Source organism: Salvelinus alpinus, chromosome 12 (genome assembly GCF_045679555.1).
Source record: "Salvelinus alpinus chromosome 12, SLU_Salpinus.1, whole genome shotgun sequence".
NCBI lineage: Eukaryota > Metazoa > Chordata > Actinopteri > Salmoniformes > Salmonidae > Salvelinus > Salvelinus alpinus.
In genome coordinates this window covers 48,931,191-48,956,991 of record NC_092097.1, presented here as the reverse complement: position 1 = coordinate 48,956,991, position 25,801 = coordinate 48,931,191, and positions in this window count along the sequence as shown.

Below are 25,801 nucleotides of genomic sequence, written 5' to 3'. Positions count from 1 at the left end.
TGACCTACAGTAAGTGAAATGGATTGTAATTATGGATATGAATGTCATGTTTCACAAGGTTGGACATCACATCGCAGCACAGCAGAGCACAGTAGAGTACACTGCAGTACAATACAGCAGAGTAGCGTTCTGTACAGTCCAATGCACTCTACTCTACTGTACTGCACTGTATTGTACTGTACTCACTGTACTGTATTGTACTGTACTCACTGTACTGTACTGTACTCACTGTACTGTATTGTACTGTACTGTGCTGTACTATACTGTGCTATCCAAACTTGTGAAACATACTCTACGTTTATGATAAGTCCAGATTTGGTCCGGTCCGGTCTGTCTGTGGACGTTAACATCAAGGCCAGGGTGGACTGGCCATGTATTTCTGATTTGAATACTTTTTTATCCTTTTAATACTTTTTATCCAGGAATCAAAGCCTTTACCTATGCCTGTTTTTTTCAGATGGAAAATGGTTGAAAAATGTGTCTATGCCTTCATTTCCCAAAAATTTAGACTCTTAGCTTTCATTCAACCCCCAATTTGAAATGCTGCTATGAATTTCACATGTTGGTGCTGATGGGTCCTTAACCCCTTACTGTTTTGATGTCAAGATATCCAAGGTAAGGCTGTGGAGAGTTGTTCCTGTGGACCAATGATACGACTGCTTCAAGCATAGTGGAGAGGACCAATGATAATACTGCTTCAAGCATAGAGGAGAGGACCAATTATAAGACTGCTTCAAGCATAGAGGAGAGGACCAATGATAACACTTCTTCAAAAAGAGGAGAGGACCAATGATAACACTTCTTCAAGCATAGTGGAGAGGACCAATGATAACACTTCTTCAAGCATAGTGGAGAGGACCAATGATAATACTGCTTCAAGCATAGTGGAGGGGACCAATGTCCACATTCAAGAATTACTGGTATGATTGTTGTCTTTTACCAGATCCTCCAAGATGTTAGATTCCACTAAGAATCATTATAAAAATAACACAGCAAAAGCGCTACATCAAACCAGGAGCCTATATAACTTTCATTCTTGATCAGGCCTTATGCTAGACCAGTGAACCCATTCCAGCACAGAAATACAGACACGAAAAGGGAAATAGTTTGTGAAGACTGGAAGCCAAAGGCATGTATGGTATCTGGCGTTTGGAATTGGACATCTGTTGCCTTGTGACCTGTGCTATTCAGTCAAGAGGCACTCATCCACTACACATTGGATGTTTTCAGCTCACTAGGCCTCGACCATGGGCAGGGATGATCGATATGCCCCTCTTTAACTGCTTCACCTCACAACTGTCTCTTCCTGCAGCTCAGAGACGGGATGGCTTGCAATGGGGGAAAGGTAAAGAAAGTTGAAAGGTGAAATGTTTTTGGTCTGACAGAAGTGAAATGCCATCATATCTGACTTTCTCTCCACCACTCCTTATTTCTCTCTTCTACCTTCTTTGTTGTGTTCATTCGTGTCCCACATGTTTTTGTCTCGCAGTAGCAGAATAGGTTTCTCCTCTTTCCGTGTCAACGATTTTCCTTCCTTTTGATAAACTGGTGCTCCAGCCCTAATATCCCTTCATCACCCCGTTATTTTGGAAAATTCCTCTGTGAGCGTGAGAGAATGTCATCTTGATTTGTCCCACCTTGTTCAGGATTACTGAGAGTATCATCTCAGAGTTTGCTGTAAACACTTCAGAGCATAACTTTATTTTACAGTACAATTTCTAGTTGTATTTACCTGATTTGGGAAATGAACAGGAAATTAAGTGCTACTCTGAGATGATACTTTCTGTAACCATGAAATCAAAGATGACACACGGTTCTATTTCCACTGTTGTTTACCTGATATCTCTCTCTCTCTCTCTCTCTATATATATATATATATATTTGTACCTTTATTTAACTAGGCATTCTAACTGGAAGTTAGCATAATATAAAGCACTACCAACTTCAATGCTCAATTGACTTAATTGACGAGAGGACACAAAGTCTACTGTACATGCAGTGTACATCTGTATCACAGCTAAGCCATCGTTACATTCATGTATGCTTACATCTAATGCAGGGATGGGCCCCTGAAGTTGCAATTATAACATAGGGTTGCACATTTTTGGCAATATTCAGAGGTGGAAACTTTCTGTGGGAATTAACGGGAATATACTGGAATTAACAGAAAAGTATGCAAATTAATATTAATACCATTTAAATGTAGATGTTTTTTGCATTGGATATATTTACCATATCATATGGAGACAGAAACATTAACATTTTACCTTATGATAAGTAGACATAATTGCAAATGATTTAATCCTTCCAATAGATAAAAAAGAAATTGTTACAAATGGAACTTTAATTAAATGTGTTGAATCTTCACATGGGAAGATTTCACTGAACAACAAAAGAAAGGGAATATTGAATGATCTAATGATCCATCGCATCTCCCAAAAACGTTTCCAACATACATCTGTGAAATGATAGTCTAGAAACTAAAGCTTTGATTGTCTTCCTCTCAGGCTTCCATGTCTTCTCCCTGGACCTCCTCAATGTCCACCTCTTGAACATCAGGCTCTGAGGCCTCATCTTCATTGTCACTTTCCAACCTTACTGAGGATGGCTCGTTGTCAAGCTCAAAAAGCCTAAAATTTGCCCGGAAGGCCACATCTTTCAACCCTTGTATTGTTCAGCCTGTTGCGTGCTTTGGTGTGTGTGTTCCCAAACAAGGACCTGTTGTGCTCTGAGGCGGCTGATGTTGGTGGGATTTGGAGGATGATGGAGGCAACAGCGGAAAGAGCCTCAGATCCACAAAGTCCCTTCCACCAGATGGCTGATGAGATATGTTGGCACGACTGCCATATTGCCTCTCCATCCCAAAGCCCTTGCTTGGAAGTATACTTCGCCAGACTGCCAAGGTACCAGCGTACTTGGTGTCCAAAATGTACGCTGTGGCTTGTATGGGCTTCAGGCAGAAGTCTTCACACTTTTTGATGTATTTCAGAACTGCAGTTTCCTCTGCTTGGAACAACAGTGAAGTGGGCAGGGCAGTACGGATTTCTTCTCTTACCACTGTAAGCAAAATCTGAACATCAGACAGGATGGCATTGTCCCCCTCAATCCGAGCAATGGCTACTGCTATAGGTTTCAGGAGTTTCAGGCTGCTTACCACTCTCTCCCAAAATACATCATACAGGAGGATCCTCTTGATGGGGCTGTCCATATCAGCAGACTGTGATATGGCCATTTCTTGAAGAGACTCCTTCCCCTCCAGGAGACTGTCAAACATTATGACAACACCACCCCAATGGGTGTTGCTGGGCAGGTTCAATGTGGTGCTTTTATTCTTCTCACTTTGCTTGGTGAGGTAGACTGCTGCTATAACTTGATGTCCCTTCACATACCTAACCTTTTCCTTGGCTCTCTTATAGAGTGTATGCTGGGCGAAGAACATTCAGAAATCTCTTCCAATACACATTGCCTGTGAGCATCAGAGGTGAACCAGTTGCATACACAGCTCGAGCAAGACATTCATCAGCATATCTCTGACTACGTTCCTCCATTGAGTCAAGAAAAACTTCTGATTCCAGGAGGATCATGAGCTGGTGCTATCAATAAGGTGTCTGATTCATAATTTTCACCTCAAATAGAAGTAGAGGGACTTTTGTCAGAGGTTGCTTTTTGTTAGCACAGAGGGAACTTTATACACTTGGCCAGATGATTTTGCATCTTTGTTTCATTCTTCACAAATGATTTGGCACAGTATTTGCAAATGAACACAACTTTTCCTTCTACATTAGCTGCAGTGAAATGTCTCCACACATCAGATAGTGCCTGTGGCATTTTCCTGTAAAGGTTAGATTTTTTTTTATAAAAAATTGTTAAGCAGTTAGATTAAACAACTCCTTTGTAAGATAAATGTTTTAAAATTAAACATGTATGGAAACAGGTGATTTAACACTCCTCAGTTAGCATGCTCAAGCTAAAACCCACATAATAGCAAAAACAAACTAGCAGAAATTGATAACAAGTTAGAAATTATTTAAACACAATTTGCTGTAGGCTACTATTTACTAGTTAACAAAAAATCATGTATGTCATATAAAATATATTCACCCCAACCAGTATTGTAATTAAAACTTACCAGAAAGCATGTAGTCTTTGGCTCAGACAGTCTAGTAGTGTGGGCTCAATAGCATCTCATTAGTGTGCAAAATCTTGAGAATCAGCTGTACATGTGATGGAAGAATGCACTGTGCATGCAGAGGGTTGCAATTCCGTTGAATTGGGGATAGTTTAACCACAATATGCCACAAGACCTAGAATTGCCTTAAATGTATCCCACAAAAAAGGTTCACTATTATTAGCACATTTTTTTGATGCATTTTTGCAACATTTCCAAAATTCCCGGGCTTAACTTCCCATGGAAAATGTCTGGAAAATATCAAAAAATTTACTGGAAAGTTTCTGACCCTTTGCAACCCTAGCTGTGCATCAACAGTTTCTCTTGTTATGTAAGTCACTGACAGTCACTCAATTAGCCCATGTCAGCTAACATTTTTTAGATTGGTAGGTTAGTCTAGAGGCCAGAGGGTGGAGCAACTGTGGCCCCTCATGAAGAGTTATGATTCTTTGTGGCCCCCACCCCATCAAAGTTGCCCGTATACATTACTTGCTGTTAGCCCTCTGGGAAGGTAGTTCAAAGACGACTGGGAAACACTTAATAACCTTTTTGACATTGACTGGATAGCTCTGAAAATGTATGAGTGGTACAAGCCTTAATTTCAAGCTCTTATCTCAGTTGACTACATTTAACATGCTTTGCTATTGTCAGATCTTTATCATAGTAATTGAAGAATGAAATGACATAATGTTGACACTACCAATTCCCATATGTTTGAACAATCCACAGCCACCTTTTCAACTTGTATATTTCATGCATGCCTAAATTGGGTTCTATATTAATAACATGGGATGGAATAGTACATAGTTCCATGGCTGTTCACTTGATACTCGGAATATCAATTATATATTTGGAATGCGCAACTACTCTGGAAGTGGTCCGTAGGGAAACAATGCCATTGTTTGGGAACAGTGTCCTCAGCCCCCAGGCGGGAAACAAATGTCTGTTTGAAGCCTTTTTCCTTTCTCACGGGATGAATCAGTAATGTATGGGTGCAAGGACGCAGCTCGACAGATGTACCAAGGTTACAGGATGTGTCTTACAAGTCACTTTCAAAGGAACGTTTGAATATTATATTTAACACAGTCATGCTGCCGTGTCCTTGTATCGAAGACCATAAGTCATCTCAAAGTATTCAAAAAGTAATACTAACTTTTTCTAACTTTTTTCTTTAAACTACAAGCGATAATGTGATAAACAGATCGCTCTTAGGGCTTTGTTTGAACCTAATCTATTTTTCAAAGTAACAAGTCCAAGATGAAATAATGGCGAGCTTCTCCTCCTGACACCCCAATACACACACACTTTCACACTCACCACATAAGCTGCTTTACCCCTACCAATATGTACATATCTACCTCAATTACCTCATACCGCTGCACATCAACTCTGTACTCCCTGTATATATCCATGTTATCTTTACTCATTATTGTTATTCGTTATTCACTGTGTATTTAGTCCTTGTGTCACTATTGATGTTTTATTCGTATTTTGTTCATTTTATCTTTTACTCTGCATTGTTGAAAAAGGGACTGTAAGTAAGCATTTCATTGTTAGTCTACATCTGTTGTTTACGAAGCATGTGACAAATACAATTTTATTTGATTAGAAAAAAGGATAGTAAAAAAATGAACAGGTTTATTTATGACAGATGTTGCTGGTAGTATTATGGAAAGAAGCGAGAGCGACTTCCATCTGTGGAGGGTAAGGCTGAGTGTGCAGATGTGTCTGTGAGGGAAATTAAAGACCAACGACACGTTAGACTAGCAAAGCGCTACTACAACAGATGCAGTATCCTAATTTGATCTTTTGTTGCTGAGAATTTTCCAGCACCAGAGGAGCTTCATGATTGCTTCATGATTTACACAAATTCACTGAAAACGCAATGACACACAGTTATATTAACATTATACAACCTTTCATGTGGCCTTATTTTGGCCAGCTTAACCACTGATTAAGCAACATTATGGGCTTTAAATGTTAAAATCCTGTTGCTGCAGGATTATTTTTCGGAGACAGTACTGGTCGAATTAAGATCCTACATCTCTATGCGGCGCTTGATCATGTATTTCATAATCATTAGCACTAGGCCTACTCCTAGTGCTCACAGGAGAGCAGCAGTTGTTTATGCTCTCCCGCTCCCTTCGACAGCTGAAAGTAAATGAAGAAGAAGTAACTCCCAAAGGGAAGCTGGGGATACTCGTCGGGATTGCTGACTTGTTTCACCCCATTTTTTTTGTCTATATATTTCATTTCACCATTCATCATGTCTGGCCTTTCCTGTTACATTAATTTCCATCACAGTAATAGAGTTTTCCGTGATTAATCTTTTACCCATTTCACTATACATCCAGTATCACGGCACCCACTTCTTTAATTTGAGGAACGATCTGAAAGTAAAACTCTGGATAATTAATGGGTTTCCCTTTGGAACATGCGGGGTACAGGCGACATTAGTCTTTTGAGCAACCCCTTTGTGCCAAACAAATCTGGTTACACGTTTAGGTGCATACATGTGTATAATAGAGCAGACTGTACTGTATGTCCTCTGTCGAGTGAAATGGAGATAGAACGTAGGTCACACCTATTAAGAAAATACGAAAAAAATGATGTGCTGGCTTCCCTGCTAAATATGTGTGAAATGTAAGGTTCAAGGTTCAAATCAAGAAAATAGTATGAACACTTCTTCTGGCTCATCTTAATTAATAAACTGGTTATGTAAAAAAAATAATAATAATAATAATATGGAACAAATATGGCGGAGTAAGAACTATTTATATCAAACATCACGAGTCTTCCCAGTAATATCCATGAGGTGGTTGTGATGATGATGTTAGTAGTCTAACAGTAGAAATCCAATTACATTTCTGCTGCCAGATTACAGCTAGCATTACATAACCCTAATCCTCATTGACTACAATTAATGAGTTTCTCTCCTGTTGAGAAAAAAAATGTAAAGTGTGACTGCAATTACACCAAACAAAAGCCTTTATATTGTATTATCATCATTAAGATAGCTACTGTTACAGTAACCAGAATAACTGCAGTACAGTAGAGTCACTGGGCCTACAGCAGAGGCATCATGGCACAGTGCACGTGCCCCCTCAGACGTGTCCCCTCAAACATACATTTTTTTAGATGTTAAATTAATGACCAAACTTCATTTTTAAGCCCACGTTTTATCATCATTATTTAGGAAAATATCTGTCAGCGGTATTTTGCAGAGGGGGAACACTAACTGGACCAGGCAAAGAGAACACCCCCCCCCCCCCCCCCCCCTCCCCCATATTCCCTAGTATGTGACTCCTTCAAAGGTGCACCACAAAGCAAGGGAGAGAGTGTAGAGTGACACACACAGCGTTTGATTTGATGTTAGCTGCCAGTGATGGATAGGACTCGCAGGAGGTTTGTTGGAAATGTATTTGCTCAAGCTATGTAGCCTATTGATTCCTTCTTGATGAATAATTCAAATTAATTTAATTTAATCATTTTTTTTGTGTCTGTAATACTAACAACCTAGACATTTCATGAAGTTTGATTTAGCTACCCAGCTAGATAGGTTCCCAATCTCCCAGCCTCACAACAAGCCATTTCAGGCTATCAATCAAGTTAGAGTAGCTTGTCTAACTAACTTAGCATGCATGCTGGCAAGGTTGCTAGACTTTAGAAAAGCAAGCAATTACTAAATATATTGAATAGGACTCATATTCCATTCAATCTTTTACCCAGATTTTAGCAGAGATGCAGAGAAGCATATTTAGTTTATTTTTCAAAAGATGATCAGGAAGACACAGACAGATCAGGAAGACACAGACAGATCAGGAAGACACAGACAGATCAGGAAGTCACAGACATATCAGGAAGACACAGACATATCAGGAAGACACAGACAGATCAGGAACACACAGACATATCAGGAAGACACAGACAGATCAGGAAGACACAGACAGATCAGGAAGACACAGACAGCTCAAGTGGTATGCGTCGATATGCAGAAAAACACTTGGTTAAAATGTAATATGGCACCTTATGATAATATCATGATATGTGTGTATTAGTTATAATGCCATGATATGTGCCTGTATTGATGATGTGTTGTATGATCCCATGTACTTTTTCATTTGGATGTAATATCTTAGGCATGTTAGTGCAGTATATTAAGATGTGTGATTTAGAACAGTCAGAATGACACCCTCTTTAAAAGGACAATTGAACAGGTGAATAGGTATTCTTAGATAACCTAGCAGACAGATAGACATATTTTTTACATAGAATTTGGCATAAGCATTATGGCTTTAGAAAAAGCTGTTATACTGCAGGTGTTTTAAAAATGCACCGTTTTACAACCTTGGATCACCCCACCCCCCATCCTAACGTACTTTGTGTCCCCTCTAAAATAATGGGTGCATGGCCCTCCTGACCTACAGCATATAGTTTTGTGTAATAAGAACAGTGACTCATTTTTGATATGGTAATACTTTTAATTTATTAAAAGAAAAGGACAGCAATAACTACCACATAACCATGAGTGCCATTTAACCATGAAAATATTATTTTACCATACTTTCAGTTTAAGTAGCTAATTGGAAGTAAAACAAATAATAATTTGAAATCAGAAATACTTAGGCTGTGGCTCAACTAATTGGTCTTTCGACCCATCACATTAGATCTTTTCACATCAGATCTTTTTCAGAATTGGGCTGCCTGTGTAAACGCAGCCTCGGTGCTCTGTATGTAGCTACATTTGACATTTTAGTCATTTAGCAGACGCTCTTATCTTCTTTGGGACTGGGGGGCAGTATTGAGTAGCTTGGATAATAAGGTGCCCAGAGTAAACTGCCTGGTACTCAGGCCCAAAAGCTAGAATATGCATATAATTAGTAGATTTGGATAGAAAACACTCTGATGTTTCTAAAACTGTTTGAATGATGTCTGTGAGTATAACAGAACTCATATGGCAGGCAAAAACCTGAGAAGAAATCCAACCAGGAAGTGGGAAATCTGAGGTTTGTAGTTTTTCAAGTCATTGCCTATCGAATATACAGTGTCTATGGGGTTAAATTGCACTTCCTAGGGCTTCCACTAGATGTCAACAGTCTTTAGAACCTTGTTTGAGGCTTCTACTGTGAAGGGGGAGAGAATGAGAGCTGTTTCAACCAGGTGTCTGGCAGAGTGCCATGAGCTCAGTCACGCCCGTGAGAGTTAGCTGCGTTTCATTGCATTTCTAAAGACAAAGGAATTGTCCGGTTGAAACATTATTCAAAATTTATGATAAAAACATCCTAAAGATTGATTCTATACATCGTTTGACATGTTTCTACGAACTGTAATATAACTTTTTGGACTTTTCGTCTGAACTTTCGCCTGGACTTGCCCGCGCCTCATGAGTTTGGATTTGTGAACTAAACGCGCGAAAAAGGGAGGTATTTGGACATAAATGATGTACTTTATCGAACAAAACAAACATTTATTGTGGATTCCTGGGAGTGTATTCTGATGAAGATCATCAAAGGTAAGTAAATATTTATAATGCTATTTCTGACTTTTGTGACACCTTTCCTTCTTTGGAAAATGGCTGTATGTTTTTCTGTGGCTAAGTGCTGACCTAACATAATCGCAAGGTGTGCTTTTGCCATAAAGCCTTTTTTAAATCTGACACAGCGGTTGCATTAAGGAGAAGTATATCTATATTTCCATGCATAACACTTGTATCTTTTATCAATGTTTATTATGAGTATTTCTGTAATTTGATGTGGCTCTCTGCACTTTCACCGGATGTTTGTTTGAGACAATGCATTTCTGACCATAACACACCAATTTCAAATTAGGTTTTTGGACATAAAGATTAACTTTATCGAACAAAACACACATTTATTGTGTAACATGAAGTCCAGTAAGTGCCATCTGATGAAGATCATCAAAGGTTAGTGATTCATTTAATCGCTATTTCTGACTTTTGTGAGGGCTCTCCTTGGCTGAAAAATGGCTTTATGGTTTTCTGTGACTAGGTGCTGACCTAACATAATCGTTTGGTGTGCTTTCGCCGTAAAGCCTATTTGAAATCGGACACCATGGCTGGATTTACAAGAAGTTTATCTTTAAAATGGTGTAAAATACTTGTATGTTTGAGGAATTTTAATTATGGGATTTCTGTTGTTTTGAATTTGGCGCCCTGCAATTTCACTGGCTGTTGTCGAGGTGGGACGCTAGCATCCCACATATCCCAGAGAGGTTATCCAGAGCGACGTACAATTAGTGCATTCATCTTCAGAGAGCTAGGTGAGACCACAACACATCCCAATCATAAACTCAACGTCCTTCAAAGATAATTCGGAAAAATCTAAATAACTTCACAGCTCTTCATTGTAAAGGGTTTAAACACTGCTTCCCATGCCTGTTCAATGAACCATAAACAATTAATGAACATGCGCCTGTGCAATGATCGTTAAGAGACTAACAGCTTACATACGGTAGGCAATTAAGGTCACAGTTATAAAAACGTAGGACACTAAAGAGGCCTTTATACTGACTCTACAAAACACCAAAAGAAAGATGCTCAGGGTCCCTGCTCATCTGCGTGAACATGCCTTAGGCATGCTGCAAGGAGGCATGAGGACTGCAGGTGCGGCCAGGGCAATAAATTGCAATGTCCGTACTGTGAGACGCTAAGACGCTAAGAAACGCTACAGGGAGTCAGGACGGAAAGCTGACCACATGTAACAACACCTGCACAGGATCAGTACATCCGAACATCACACCTGTGGGACAGGTACAGGATGGCAAAAACAACTGCCCGAGTTACACCAGGAACGCACAATCCCTCCATCAGTGCGCAGACTGTCCACAATTGGCTGAGAGAGGCTGGACTTAGGGCTTGTAGGCCTGTTGTAAGGCAGGTCCTCACCAGACATCACCGGCAACAACGTTGCCTATGGGCACACACCCGCCGTCGCTGGACCAGACAAGACTGGCAAAAAGGGCTCTTCACTGACAAGTCACGGTTTTGTCTCACCAGGGGTGATGGTCGGATTCGCATTTATCGTCGAAGGAATGAGCGTTACATTGAGGCCTGTATGGAGCGGGATCGATTTGGAGGTGGAGGGTCCGTCATGGTCTGGGGCGGTGTGTCACATCGGACTGAGCTTGTTGTGATGTTAGGCAATAACAACGCTGTGCGTTACAGGGAAGACAACCTCCTCCCTCATGTGGTACCCTTCTTGCAGGCTCATCCTGACATGACCCTCCAGCATGACAATGCCACCAGACATACAGCTCGTTCTGTGATTGATTTCCTGCAAGACAGGAATGTCAGTGTTCTACCATGGCCAGTGAAGAGCCCGAATCTCAATCCCATTGAGCACATCTGGGACCTGTTGGATCGGAGGGTGAGGGCTAGGGCCATTCCCCCCAGAAATGTCTGGCAACTTGCAGGTGCCTTGGTGGAAGAGTGGGGTAACATCTCACAGCAAGAACTGGCAAATCTGGTGCAGCCCATGAGGAGTACTGCAGTCCTTAATGCAGCTGGTGGCCACACCAGATACTGACTGTTACTTTTGATTTTGACATCCCCCCCTTTGTTCAGGGACATATTATTCAATTTATGTTAGTCACATGTCTGTGGAACTTGTTCAGTTTATGTCTCAGTTGTTGAATCTTGTTATGTTCATACAAATATTTACACATGTTAAGTTTGCTGAAAATAAACGCAGTTGACAGTGAGAGGAAGTTACTTTTTCTGCTGAGTTTTTAAGGATGTTTTCCCTCAAAAAAGCATTTATCAGCAAAGTCAGTGTTAGTGGGAAAAGGGCCTTTTCATCTTTTTTTGGAAGGGGGGGTGGGTCTGTAGTTTGACGTCAGAGGTGTCGAGTGTTGGTTTCTTGAGGAGGGGAGTGACTGACCATCTGGAAGTCAGAAGGGATGCAGCCAGTGGTCAAGGATGAGTTGTTAAGGGAAGTGAGGAATGGGAGAAGGTCTCCAGAGATGGTTTGGAAAAGGAGGGCAGGTTGTCAAACGGCCGGACATCACTAATCGCAGGATTTAATCTGGAGAGTGAGAAGGGAGAAAGAGGTCAGGGCGTAGAGTAGTTCTGTATGAGTGGGACCAGTGGACTCAGTAGGCTGAGTAACCTTTTTTTTCCAAAGTGGATGATAAAGTCGTCTGCAGAGAGAGGGAGGAAGGGGAAGAGGTGGAGGGTTAAGTAGGAAGGAGAATGTGGAGAAGAGTTTCCCAGGGTTGGAGGAAAAAGCTCGGAATTTAGAGTGATAGAATGTGGCTTTAGCCACGGATAAAGAGGAATAGAAGATAGAGAGGAGGGAATGGAAGGATGATAGGTCCTCTGGAAGTTTAGTTTTCCTCCATTCAACTCAGATGCCTGCAGCCCTGTTCTGTTAGCACGCAGTGAGTCACTCAGCCCCGAAGCAGGAGGGGAAGGTTGGGCCGGCCGGGAGAAATGGGGACAGTGAGAGTCAAGGCATGCAGAAAAGGTGAAGAGTAGAGTCAAAGAGGCAAATTCAGGAGACATTTAGCAGAAGGAAGAGTGGATAGTACAGAAGCAGAAGAGAGTAGCGGGAGAGAGAGAGTGCGAAGATTAAGGCGGCGCATAACCATCTGGGTAGGAGTGGGTAGGGTTTGAGAAGAGATGGAGAGAAAAGGAAAGAAAGTAATGATCAGAGACATGGAGGGGGATTGCAGTGAGATTAGCTGGCGAACAACCTCTAGTGAAGATGAAGTAATGTGTAAAAAACATGGGAGTTACTAGTACTAATTGCCAAGCACTCATTGCTGATTGCCTGGCAGAGGTGAAGAAAACACCCCCTACAATTTAGCAAGACTGTTACACAAATAGGCCTGAAACTAATCTAAACCCACAACGACAGTCCCAAGTACTAACAAATCAGATATTTCAAACAGCAATGATTAAGTAGGCTACTAGATAGAAGACAGCGCTTAAATTAAATTGCCCTAGCAAGACAATACCAACCGCTATGTATATCAATAGATGGTATTCACGTTTGTGAGAGCATTCTGGCATAGTTGGCTGCCACTTCTCCTACCGGGAATATTTTAAATGTTTTGCTAATGTTTGTGTGTTGATTTGACCTTGCATTTTATTTTACAAGTTAAATACACAGTGTTTTACAAAGTATCCACATTAGCCTAATGCTTTTATTACAACCACAGCCTTTTATATGGATCAAGAAACATCTGTTTTGGCCGTCTGCTACCTGCCCGCTCATTGCTTCTACCTGTCTTCTACCTAGATTCTACATGTCTATTACCTGCCTGCTACCTGTCTGCTACCTGTCTGCTTTCTGTCTGCTTTCTGTCTTCTACCTGCTGACTTGGAAAATAGACTATTTTCTCTATTCTTTCTCCTGGATTTACTTTCTGTTTTCACCTGGATTAATCAACAATACACATATTGTCTTAATTATTGATTTACTAACAAAAAAATAACAGAAACACATACACACTTACAGTACATGAGATAAAACGATATGACGGCTTGTTACACAATGGAAAAGGGTTGGGGAAACATAAAGAGAGGGAGAGACAAACAGAGTCAACTTATCATAAATACATTTGGAAGCTACGCTCACGGAAATACGAATACTTAGCACCCTAACAACTGTTAATTCGGATTGGAAATGCAATATATATTTACGAGTAGATGTGTTTCTCTCTTGTATCTCTGCTGAAACCAAACCAAACGATCCGTCTAAGGGTAGTAGTTCGATGTAAGGCTCTGGTTGTCCAACAGAGGTCATAATGTCCTTCTTAGTTGTAGAGCTTCTCTGGTCTTGGAGTGTTCGTTAGATATATACTTCAGACGTACCAGTGATAGTCTGAGATGGGGTTTCTTCCTTCCAACCTCGTGTCTTTTGTCAAAGTTCTAGGACCACTTTTACATGCACAGCTGCAGACTGTAAATGTTTCTTGTCTCCTAGGTGATCGTCGTCTGTAGAGATTGAGAATTTCAGGGCTTCTAACCATTCCGTAACGTTCAGCTCACACTGTTTGTCAGGCTGGTCTGTATGTTAATTCTTACCGAGTCCTTTTAAGCACTCTGGCCAAAGGGGGCGTTCTGTCATGCTGGCATGAACTCTAAACTCACTGGGGTGTGGCTACTGACTGGGCACAAGTTTAGATGAAAAACTATTCTCATTTAGAAGGCTAAAATCACATTGCTATCTTCACAAAAGTAGTCTCATATTTATTCATATAATTTTTACAACATTTAGATTTAAAACATGATACATAGGACGCATTTACTGCCAGCATTACCTTTACCTTGATATACCATCCTTAATGACATCACAATATAATAAACAATGTGACAGGATTATTCTTTAAGTCCCAACCGACCATTTCCCATTTGAACGTCAGAAATGAATGTTCCAATGTCAATTCATTTGACATTAGAATTTCTAGGCTGGCCACACTCTCTCTAGACAAAGCGGCAGGTAGCCTAGTGGTTAGAGCGTTGGACTAATAACCGAAATGTTGCACGATTGAATCTCTGAGCTGACAAGGTGAAAATCTGTCGTTCTGTCACTGAACAAGGCAGTTAACCCACTGTTCCTAGGCCATCATTGAAAATAAGAATTTGTTCTTAACTGACTTGCCTAATTAAATAAAGATAAAAAAAAGAATAACAATTCCTTTGGTGGATACTGAAAGGCCGAGAGGGAAAGGTCCCTCCTGCTTAAATGTACGACCCAGTGTTAAGGTGTCAAGACCAGCACAGCCCCCCTTCCCCACTTCTTTGGGAGAGAGGGGGTCAGTCAAACATTTACCTAGCTGATGGGTCCTTTGATCCACTGTCAGGAGAGTCATGACAGACTGCCTCACAGCTACCTTCTCAATCTCAAACTCCCGATTTCTGTCTGCCTGGTTGTTCTCTACATCGCCACTATGTGGATTAATATGCTTCTCTGGGTGATTATCTTCTGCACCGCCATCAGTGCTAGCTCTGCACTTAAATACTCAGTAGTGGAGCTACTATGTCTTCACTCCATCAGCTATATGGCTCCCCCAGCTCTGTTTACTCACAGTGACATCCTCCGCCGACCAAGATATATTCACTGTGGGTCTCGTCGCAACTTTACACACTGTAAGACTCTCACCGTGGTTCTGACCACAGCTTTGCCCCGTTACCAAGGCAACAATGTATGCCGGCCCGAGTGACTGTTTTAAACTTGCGTTGTTTAATTAAGCAGTAAGGCACGAGGGTGTGTGGTATATGGCCAATATACCACGGCTAAGAGCTGTTCTTATGCACGACGCATCACGGAGTGTCCGGACACAGCCCTTAGCCATGGTATATTGGCCATATACCACAAACACCTGAGGTGCCTTATCGCTATTATAAACTGGTTATCAACGTAATTAGAGCAGTAAAAATAAATGTTTTGTCATACCCGTGGTATACGGTCTGATATACCACAGCTGTCAGCCAATCAGCATTCAGGGCTCTAACCACCCAGTTTATAATATTTGATCTGTCACTAACAAACCCCTACTGGTGAATGAGTTTCTCACGGACAGAAAGCTGCACATCATGTGCCTTACTGAGACCTGGCAACAGCCAAATGACTTATCAACTTAATCAGGCGATCCCACCCTGTTACTTGTACATCAGTCAACCTCGCTTTACGGGGCGAGGGTGTGGTGTTGCTGTACCGTCCTGTGAAAATCTTAAAGTCAAACCTGTCAGTGTATCCCAGCTGTTAAATTCCCTGGCTCTCAAACACTGATCAAACATTTATAGACCACCTGAGCCATCTGATGATCTGTTTTTATCCAAACTGTCCTCATTAATTAATTATTTCTGCGCCATGTCTCCCAATGTACTGCTTGGAGGTAATGTTAATGTCCACTTTAATAGTACAGCAAGCTGTGCTTTTGCTGCTGAATACTATACCATGACTCCATAGGAGCCTAGCGGTTAGAGTGTTGGGCTAGCAACTGAAAGGTACGCTGGTTCCAACACACGAGCCAACAAGGTGAAAAATCAGTCCTGACCTCAGTCTGATTCATACATACCCCTGTCCTGACCTCTGCCTGATTATTACTTACCCCAGTTCTGACCTCAGTCTGATTAATACATACCCCAGTCCTGACCTCAGCCTGATTAATACATACCCCAGTCCTGACCTCAGCCTGATTAATACATACCCTAGTCCTGACCTCTGCCTGATTAATACATACCCCAGTCCTGACCTCAGCCTGATTAATACATACCCCAGTCCTGACCTCAGCCTGATTATTACATACCCCAGTCCTGACCTCAGCCTGATTAATACATACCCCAGTCCTGACCTCAACCTGATTAATACATACCCTAGTCCTGACCTCTGCCTGATTATTACATACCCCAGTTCTGACCTCAGCCTGATTAATACATACCCCAGTCCTGAACTCAGCCGTATTATTACATACGCCAGTCCTGACCTCAGCCTGATTATTACCCACCCCAGTCCTGACCTCAGCCTGATTATTACATACCCCAGTCCTGACCTCAGGCTGATTAATACATACCCCAGTCCTGACCTCAGGCTGATTAATACATACCCCTGTCCTGACCTCAGCCGTATGAATACATAACCCAGTACTGACCTCAGCCTGATTAATACATACCCCTGTTCTGACCTCAGCCTGATTAATACATACCCTAGTCCTGACCTCAGCCTGATTAATACATACCCCTGTCCTGACCTCAGCCTGATTAATACATACCCCTGTCCTGACCTCAGCCTGATTAATACATACCCCTGTCCTGACCTCAGCCTGATTAATACATACCCCTGTCCTGACCTCAGCCTGATTAATACATACCCCAGTCCTGAGCTCAGCCGTATTATTACATACCCCTGTCCTGACCTCAGCCTGATTAATACATACCCCTGTCCTGACCTCAGCCTGATTAACACATACCCAAGTCCTGACCTCAGCCTGATTAATACATACCCCAGTCCTGACCTCAGCCTGATTAATACATACCCCAGTTCTGACCTCAGCCTGATTAATACATACCCCAGTCCTGAGCTCAGCAGTATTATTACACACCCCAGTCCTGACCTCAGCCTGATTATTACACACCCCAGTCCTGACCTCAGCCTGATTATTACATACCCAGTCCTGACCTCAGCCTGATTAATACATACCCCTGTCCTGACCTCAGCCTGATTAATGCATACCCCTGTCCTGACCTCAGCCTGATTAATACATACCCTTGTCCTGACCTCAGCCTGATTATTACATACCCCTGTCCTGACCTCAGCCTGATTAATACATACCCTAGTCCTGACCTCAGCCTGATTAATACATACCCCACTTCTGACCTCAGCCTGATTAATACATACCCCAGTCCTGACCTCAGCCTGATTATTACATACCCCAGTCCTGACCTCAGCCTGATTATTACATACCCCAGTTCTGACCTCAGCCTGATTAATACATACCCCAGTCCTGAACTCAGCCGTATTATTACACACGCCAGTCCTGACCTCAGCCTGATTATTACCCACCCCAGTCCTGACCTCAGCCTGATTATTACATACCCCAGTCCTGACCTCAGGCTGATTAATACATACCCCAGTCCTGACCTCAGGCTGATTAATACATACCCCTGTCCTGACCTCAGCCGTATTAATACATAACCCAGTACTGACCTCAGCCTGATTAATACATACCCCTGTCCTGACCTCAGCCTGATTATTACATACCCCTGTTCTGACCTCAGCCTGATTAATACATACCCTAGTCCTGACCTCAGCCTGATTAATACATACCGCTGTCCTGACCTCAGCCTGATTAATACATACCCCTGTCCTGACCTCAGCCTGATTAATACATACCCCTGTCCTGACCTCAGCCTGATTAATACATACCCCTGTCCTGACCTCAGCCTGATTAATACATACCCCAGTCCTGAGCTCAGCCGTATTATTACATACCCCTGTCCTGACCTCAGCCTGATTAATACATACCCCTGTCCTGACCTCAGCCTGATTAACACATACCCAAGTCCTGACCTCAGCCTGATTAATACATACCCCAGTCCTGACCTCAGCCTGATTAATACATACCCCAGTTCTGACCTCAGCCTGATTAATACATACCCCAGTCCTGAGCTCAGCCGTATTATTACACACCCCAGTCCTGACCTCAGCCTGATTATTACACACCCCAGTCCTGACCTCAGCCTGATTATTACATACCCAGTCCTGACCTCAGCCTGATTAATACATACCCCTGTCCTGACCTCAGCCTGATTAATGCATACCCCTGTCCTGACCTCAGCCTGATTAATACATACCCTTGTCCTGACCTCAGCCTGATTATTACATACCCCTGTCCTGACCTCAGCCTGATTAATACATACCCTAGTCCTGACCTCAGCATGATTAATACATACCCTTGTCCTGACCTCAGCCTGATTAATACATACCCCTGTCCTGACCTCAGCCTGATTAATACGTACCCCTGTCCTGACCTCAGCCTGATTAATACATACCCCTGTCCTGACCTCAGCCTGATTAATACATACCCCAGTCTTGACCTCAGCCTGATTAATACATACCCCAGTCCTGACCCCAGCCTGATTAATACATACCCCTGTCCTGACCTCAGCCTGATTATTACATACCCCTGTCCTGACCTCAGCCTGATTAATACATACCCCTGTCCTGACCTCAGCCTGATTAATACATACCCTAGTTCTGATCTCAGCATGATTAATACATACCCCAGTCCTGACTCGCAGTCCCCTCCTGACCTAATCACCGACTACAATGACTGCCTTTCCTTCTCCCTGGATACCCTCGCTCCCCTCAAAACCCGCCCAGTCTCCTTCACTCACACTGCTTCCTGGTACACCCCAGAGCTACGCCAGTTAAAAGCCATTGGATGCCGTCTCGAGCGTTTGTACAAGAGAACTGGTCTAGTAGTTCATTTTCAATCATACACAGATCACCTGTGAAAATCCTGCATGCTTTCCATCTCTCCCATCCTCACTGGCATAATCAACTCCTCCTTCACCATTGGCATCGTGCCATCCACTCTCAAGATTGCTGCTATTTCCCCTATCCTCAAAGAGCGGAATGCTGACCCCGATGATCTGAACAACTTCCATCCAATCTCAAACCTTCCCAACATACTGGAGCGGGTTGTGGCCACTCAACTACAACACCATCTCAACTCCAATAACATTCACAAACCAATCCAGTCCGGTTTCCGCTCCAAACACAGAACTGAAACTAACGACAAACTTCATGCATCTGACTCAGGGTTGCTATCCATCCTCATCCTCTTCGACCTGAGTGCAGCCTTCGATACCATCTCCCATCCACTCCTCATGAAACGTCTGGCTGGTGATGGTGTCACGGATGTTGCACTCCTGGTTTTCCTTCTAACTCAGTGACCGCCAACAGTTTGTGTAACTGAAAAATCCCAGATCAGGTTGTGCAACTGTCTCAAAGGGTGTCACCCAGGGGTCAATGTTGAGTCCATTCCTCTTCATCATATACCTCTTACCCCTGGGAAAGCTCACGCGACATCACAAAGTTCACTTCCACTGCTATGCAGATGACACAAAGATCTACCTCTTCACCAAACCCACCACTCCCCTCCCACCTCCCTCATCAGCTGACCTCAAGACATCTGGAGCTGGATGAACAGGAACTGTTGCGGTAACCGTATTACCACCACACCAGCAGTCATGAGTCATGACCACAGGACCGTGACCGTTGGGTCACGGTAATCTCTTCTTATGCACTCTGGACATGCGTTGGTAGTACCTAACTCACTAACGATAATCAGGTCCTATCAGGTCCTAATGGTCTGGTACTCAGGGCTCTATTGTCCCTCCATCAGGTCCTAATGGTCTGGTACTCAGGGCTCTGTTGTACCTCCATCAGATCCTAATGGCCTGGTACTCAGGGCTCTATTGTCCCTCCATCAGGTCCTAATGGTCTGGTACTCAGCGCTCTATTGTCCCTCCATCAGGTCCTACTGGTCTGCTACTCAGGGCTCTATTGTCCCTCCATCAGGTCCTAATGGTCTGGTACTCAGGGCTCTATTGTCCCTCCATCAGGTCCTAATGGTCTGGTACTCAGGGCTCTTTTGTACATCCATCAGATCCTAATGGTCTGGTACTCAGGGCTCTATTGTCCCTCTAACGACAATGACATCAAGGCAAATGCTATCGAAAATCACATCAAACACTTATCATCAAAACATTATGTGCTTTTAAACTCACCTCACTGTGATTGATCAATTTGAAGAAAGATATTCAACAACAGGTTCAAACTGAGTAGAAAACATGGTTGTTGTAGATGTTGTTTCAAAGCCGAACACAATGAAATGGACAGCGCTATCTAAGGTGATGATTAATTCAAAACACTTATAGGCATATTAGAGCTTATGCATAAGCACAGGCCTATATACGGTGCATTCGGAAAGTATTCAGACCCCTTGACTTTTTCCACATTTTGTTACGTTACAGCCTTTTTGTAAAATGGATTCAATTGTTTTTCCCCTCATTAATCTACACACAATACCCCATAATGATGAAGAAAAAATGGTTTTTAGAAATGTTAAAAATGTTTTAAAAAATAAAAACGGAACTATCACAAGTATTCAGACCCTTTACTCAGTACTTTGTAGAAGCACCTTTGGCAGCGGTTACAGCCTCGAGTCTTCTTGGGTACGATGCTACAAGCTTGCCACATCTGTATTTGGGGAGTTTCTCCCATTCTTCTATACAGATCCTCTCAAGTTCTGTCAGGTTGGATGGGGAGCATCGCTGCACAGCTATTTTCAGGTCTATCCAGAGATGTTTGCTTAGGGTTATTGTCCTGTTGGAAGGTGAACCTTTGCCCCAGTCCCTAAGGTCCTGAGCGCTCTGGAGCATCTTTCCTTCGATCCTGACTAGTCTCCCAGTCCCTGCAGCTGAAAAACATCCTCAACGCATGATGCTGCCTCCACCATGCTTCACCGAATGGATGGTGATATGTTTCATCAAGACGTGACGCTTGGCATTCAGGCCAAGGAGTTTAATCTTGGTTTCATCAGACCAGAGAATCTTCTTTCTCATGGTCTGAGAGTCCTTTAGGTGCCTTTTGGCAAACTCCAAGTGGGCTGTTATGTGCTTTTTACTGAGGAGTGGCTTCTGTCTGGCCACACTACCATAACGGCCTGATTGGTGGAGTGCTGTAGAGATGGTTGTCCTTCTGGAAGGTTCTCCCGTCTCCACAGAGGAACTCTGGAGCTCTTACAGAGTGACCATCGGGTTCTTGGTCACCTCCCTGACCAAGGCCCTTCTCCCCTGATCACCAAACTGATCAGTTTGGTGAGGCGGCCAGCTCTAGGAAGAGTCTTGGTGTTTCCAAACTTCTTCCATTTAAGAATGATGGAGGCCACTGTGTTCTTGGGGACCTTCAATGCTGCAGAATTTTTTGGTAACTTTCCCCAGATCTATGCCTCGACACAATCCTTTCTCTGAGCTCTACGGACAATTCCTTTGACCTGATGGCTTGGTTTTTGCTCTGACATGCAGTGTCAACTTTTGGACCTTATATAGACAGGTGTGTGCCTTTCCAAATCATATCCAATCAATTGAATGTACCCAAGGTGGACTCCAATCAAGTTGTAGAACCTTCTCAAGGGTGATCAATGGAAACAGGATGCACCTGAGCTCAATTTCGAGTCTCATAGAAAAGGGTCTGAATACTTTTGTAAATAAGGTATTTCTGTTCTTTATTTTGAATAAATGTGCAAAAATTTCTAACAACCTGTTTTCACGTAGTAATTTTGGGGCAATGTGTGTAGACTGATGAGGGGAAAAAAATATTTTACAATAAGGCTGTAACGTAACAAAATGTGGAAAAAGTCAAGGGGTTTGAATACTTTCCCGAATACAATGTATATAGTGTATATTAGTGTTTTCTTTTTTATATATATATTGTTTTTTACAAATTATAGAATGAATATACTATATGAGGACAAGTCCGGGAAAAAAAACAGAACTAAAATAATGATTGTGCCATTATACAATACATAGCCTATTGGATATTACACATGGAAGAAAAACATAAAAAAATACTGATTTAAGATATCTTTGGAACATAACTGCTCTAGCCTATATTAAACAAATTCAGATTTAGCCTAATCTTATAATACATTTATGTTTTGACTAGGCTATTTCTAGGTCATTTTTCATAATTAATAGGATGACACATTACCTTCATCTACAGAATATCTCTGACACATTACTTTCATCTACAGAATATCTCTGACACATTACCTTCATCTACAGAATATCTCTGACACATTACCTTCATCTACAGAATATCTCTGACACATTACCTTCATCTACAGAATATCTCTGACACATTACCTTCATCTACAGAATATCTCTGACACATTACCTTCATCTACAGAATATCTCTGACACATTACCTTCATCTACAGAATATCTCTGACACATTACCTTCATCTACAGAATATCTCTGACACATTACCTTCATCTACAGAATATCTCTGACACATTACCTTCATCTACAGAATATCTCTGACACATTACCTTCAGCTACAGAATATCTCTGACACATTACCTTCAGCTACAGAATATCTCTGACACATTACCTTTAGCTACAGAATATCTCACCACCACGAGTTTCCATCTCCTCCCCTTTCTCCTTCATTTCTTTCTCCAATGCGCAGAATGACGGGCTGTCAACAGTTTAATGACATATGTTTTGTTTTGAAAACATGTTACTATCGATGTTACCGAACAGATTTCACTTGGTTTCCCAAATTAAGCACTGGGTAGCTGCAGGAACAGGGTTGGAGAGCCCATGGCATACAGAGTTTGTGCAGAATATCATCTGTCGCTCAACGAAATTACTGAAGTAACCTACCTGACATGAGTGAAAAATGTACTGATGAAAAGTGGTCTCCATTCCCTATTCCAGTGCAGATGACATGTATTTCCCTGTTCTTGCCCATTTGATAATGGTTCATTCTAAATCGAAACAAATTTGACATATTAGTATAGACAAGATTAAATTGAGAATAGTCTGATGGGTGAAAATATGATCACTTGATGAGAGAACAGTGTGTGCAGCCTGAGGCACAGAGCTCAGTCTTTTTTTTACCACTTTCTCAAATCATCAATAGCCTGTAGTCGCATCATGCAGCCCATATATCTTTTGTTTTCTAAGGCATTCTAAGGTTTGTATCATACAAAACTAACATTGCCAAATAATTCTAAATATGGCATATGGGACCTGCTTCAATTGATCACTTTTATGCTCAACATAGCCACTTCATATGCGCACTCTCGCTCCTGAATGTGAAGAATATCCTTTATATTTTATTAAGCTAAGTTCAATTACATTCTAGTTAATTCTATAAAATCATACAATATAAAATAATGGCATGGGACTTATAAGCATATCTTGTCTAATAAATGAACAAGCCTACAGCCTATGGCATGGAGCCTAGCCAGATAACAGTAGGCCAACTCATATTCTGTTTTGTAAGGGGTGTGTAACTGGTGGCAGGGAAGTCAGATGCAGGTGTCACGCCCTGAACTTAGAGAGCCTTTTTATTTTTCTATTTGGTTAGGTCAGGGTGTGATTTGGGTAGGAATTCTAGTTTTTCTATTTCTTTGTTGGCCGGGTATGGTTCCCAAACAAAGGCAGCTGTCTATCGTTGTCTCTGATTGGGGATCATACTTAGGCAGCCTTTTTTCCACCTTTAGTTTGTAGGATCTTGTTTGTGTGTAGTTGCTTTCTGCACTGCATGTAGCTTCACATTCGGTTGTAGTTTATTGTTTTTTTGTGTTCATCAAAATAAAATGATGTACGCTTACCACGCTGCACCTTGGTCTGATTCTTCCATCAACGATCGTGACAGAAGGGGAGCAGAACTAGGTAATAGCCGGAGCAGTTTAATACCAAAACCAACTGCATCAAGAAAACTATACAACATGGGTACAAAACCCGACGCGCACCAGTCTACATGTGCGGAGTATATCAGAATGTCATCAATATACACCGCTACACCCTGCCCGTGCAGGTCCCTGAAAATCTTGTCTACAAAGGCTTGGAAGACTGATGAAGCATTCATCAACCCGTACGGCATGACGAGGTACTCATAATGCCCTGAGGTCGTACTGAACATCGTCTTCACTTGTCTCCCTCCCTGATACGCACCAGGTTGTAAGCACTCCTGAGATCAAGTTTGGTGAAGAAGCGTGCCCCGTGCATTGACTCAATCGTCGTGGCGATAAGAGGTAGCGGGTAACTTTACCTCACAGTTATCTGATTTTGGCCTTGATAGTCAATACACGGGCGCAGACCTCCCTCCTTCTTCTTCACAAAAAAGAAACCCGAGGAGGCGGGGGAAGTGGAGGACCGAATGTACCCCTGACGCAGGGATTCGGAGACATATGTTTCCATAGCCACCGTTTCCGCCTGTGACAGAGGATACACGTGACTCCTGGGAAGTGCAGCGTCTACCAGGAGATTTATTGCGCAATCTCCCCGCCGATGGGGTGATAATTGAGTCGCCTTCTTTTTGGAGAATATGCCAAATCGGCATATTCGGGGGGAATGCGCACAGTGGAGACCTGGTCTGGACTTTCCACCGTAGTAGCACCTCAACACCTCCCCGAGCACTCTCAGCATCACCATAGGTGGTTCCCCAGTCCCTCTGTCAACACAGTCAAAAGCCTGGGTGTCACCCTGGACTGTTCCGTCTCATTTGAACCCCACATAAAAACCATGACCAGGACAGCATTCTTTCACCTCTGCAATATCTCCAGGCTCTGCCCCTCACTGTCACACTCCAGCACATAAACCCTCATTCATGCCCTGGTCATTTTCAGTTTGGACTATTGCAACACTCTGATCCCTGGTATCCCCACCAAACTCACCAACAGACATCAATCAACTGGTCCAGAATTCTGCTGCCAGAATCCTCACCTGTACCAGATCAACTGAACAGATCACACCAATCCTCATCAATCTACCCTGGCTCCCCTATGCAATCCCGTATTAACTTTAAGACACTCCTCCTCACCTACAAAGCACTCCACAATCTGGAACCCACTTACCTCTCTGACTTTCTCCCAGTCTATCCACTCCTGTGCTGGTCTCCTTGTCTCCCCCCATTCTGTCTCTCCACCATAGGTTCCCGGGCCTTCAGCTGCTCTGCACCCAGGCTCTGGAATGCACTCCCTCCACACATACAAAGATGTAGACACAGTCTTCCTAAAAATCATCACACCTCTTCAAGGATGCCTGTTACCTATAGCCTGTGTTCTATGATTGACTCAGTCCTCTGTGCATCCCTATGTGTCCCCCCAACCCACACCCAAACTTTAATAACCTGTTTGGGATAGGGGGCAGCATGTTCACGTTCGGATGAAAAGCGTACCCAGAGTAAACTTCCTGCTACTCAGGCCCAGAAGCTAATACAGTGGGGAGAACAAGTATTTGATACACTGCCGATTTTGCAGGTTTTCCTACTTACAAAGCATGTAGAGGTCTGTAATTATTATCATAGGTACACTTCAATATGCATATTAGATTAGATTTGGATAGAAAACACTCTGAAATTTCT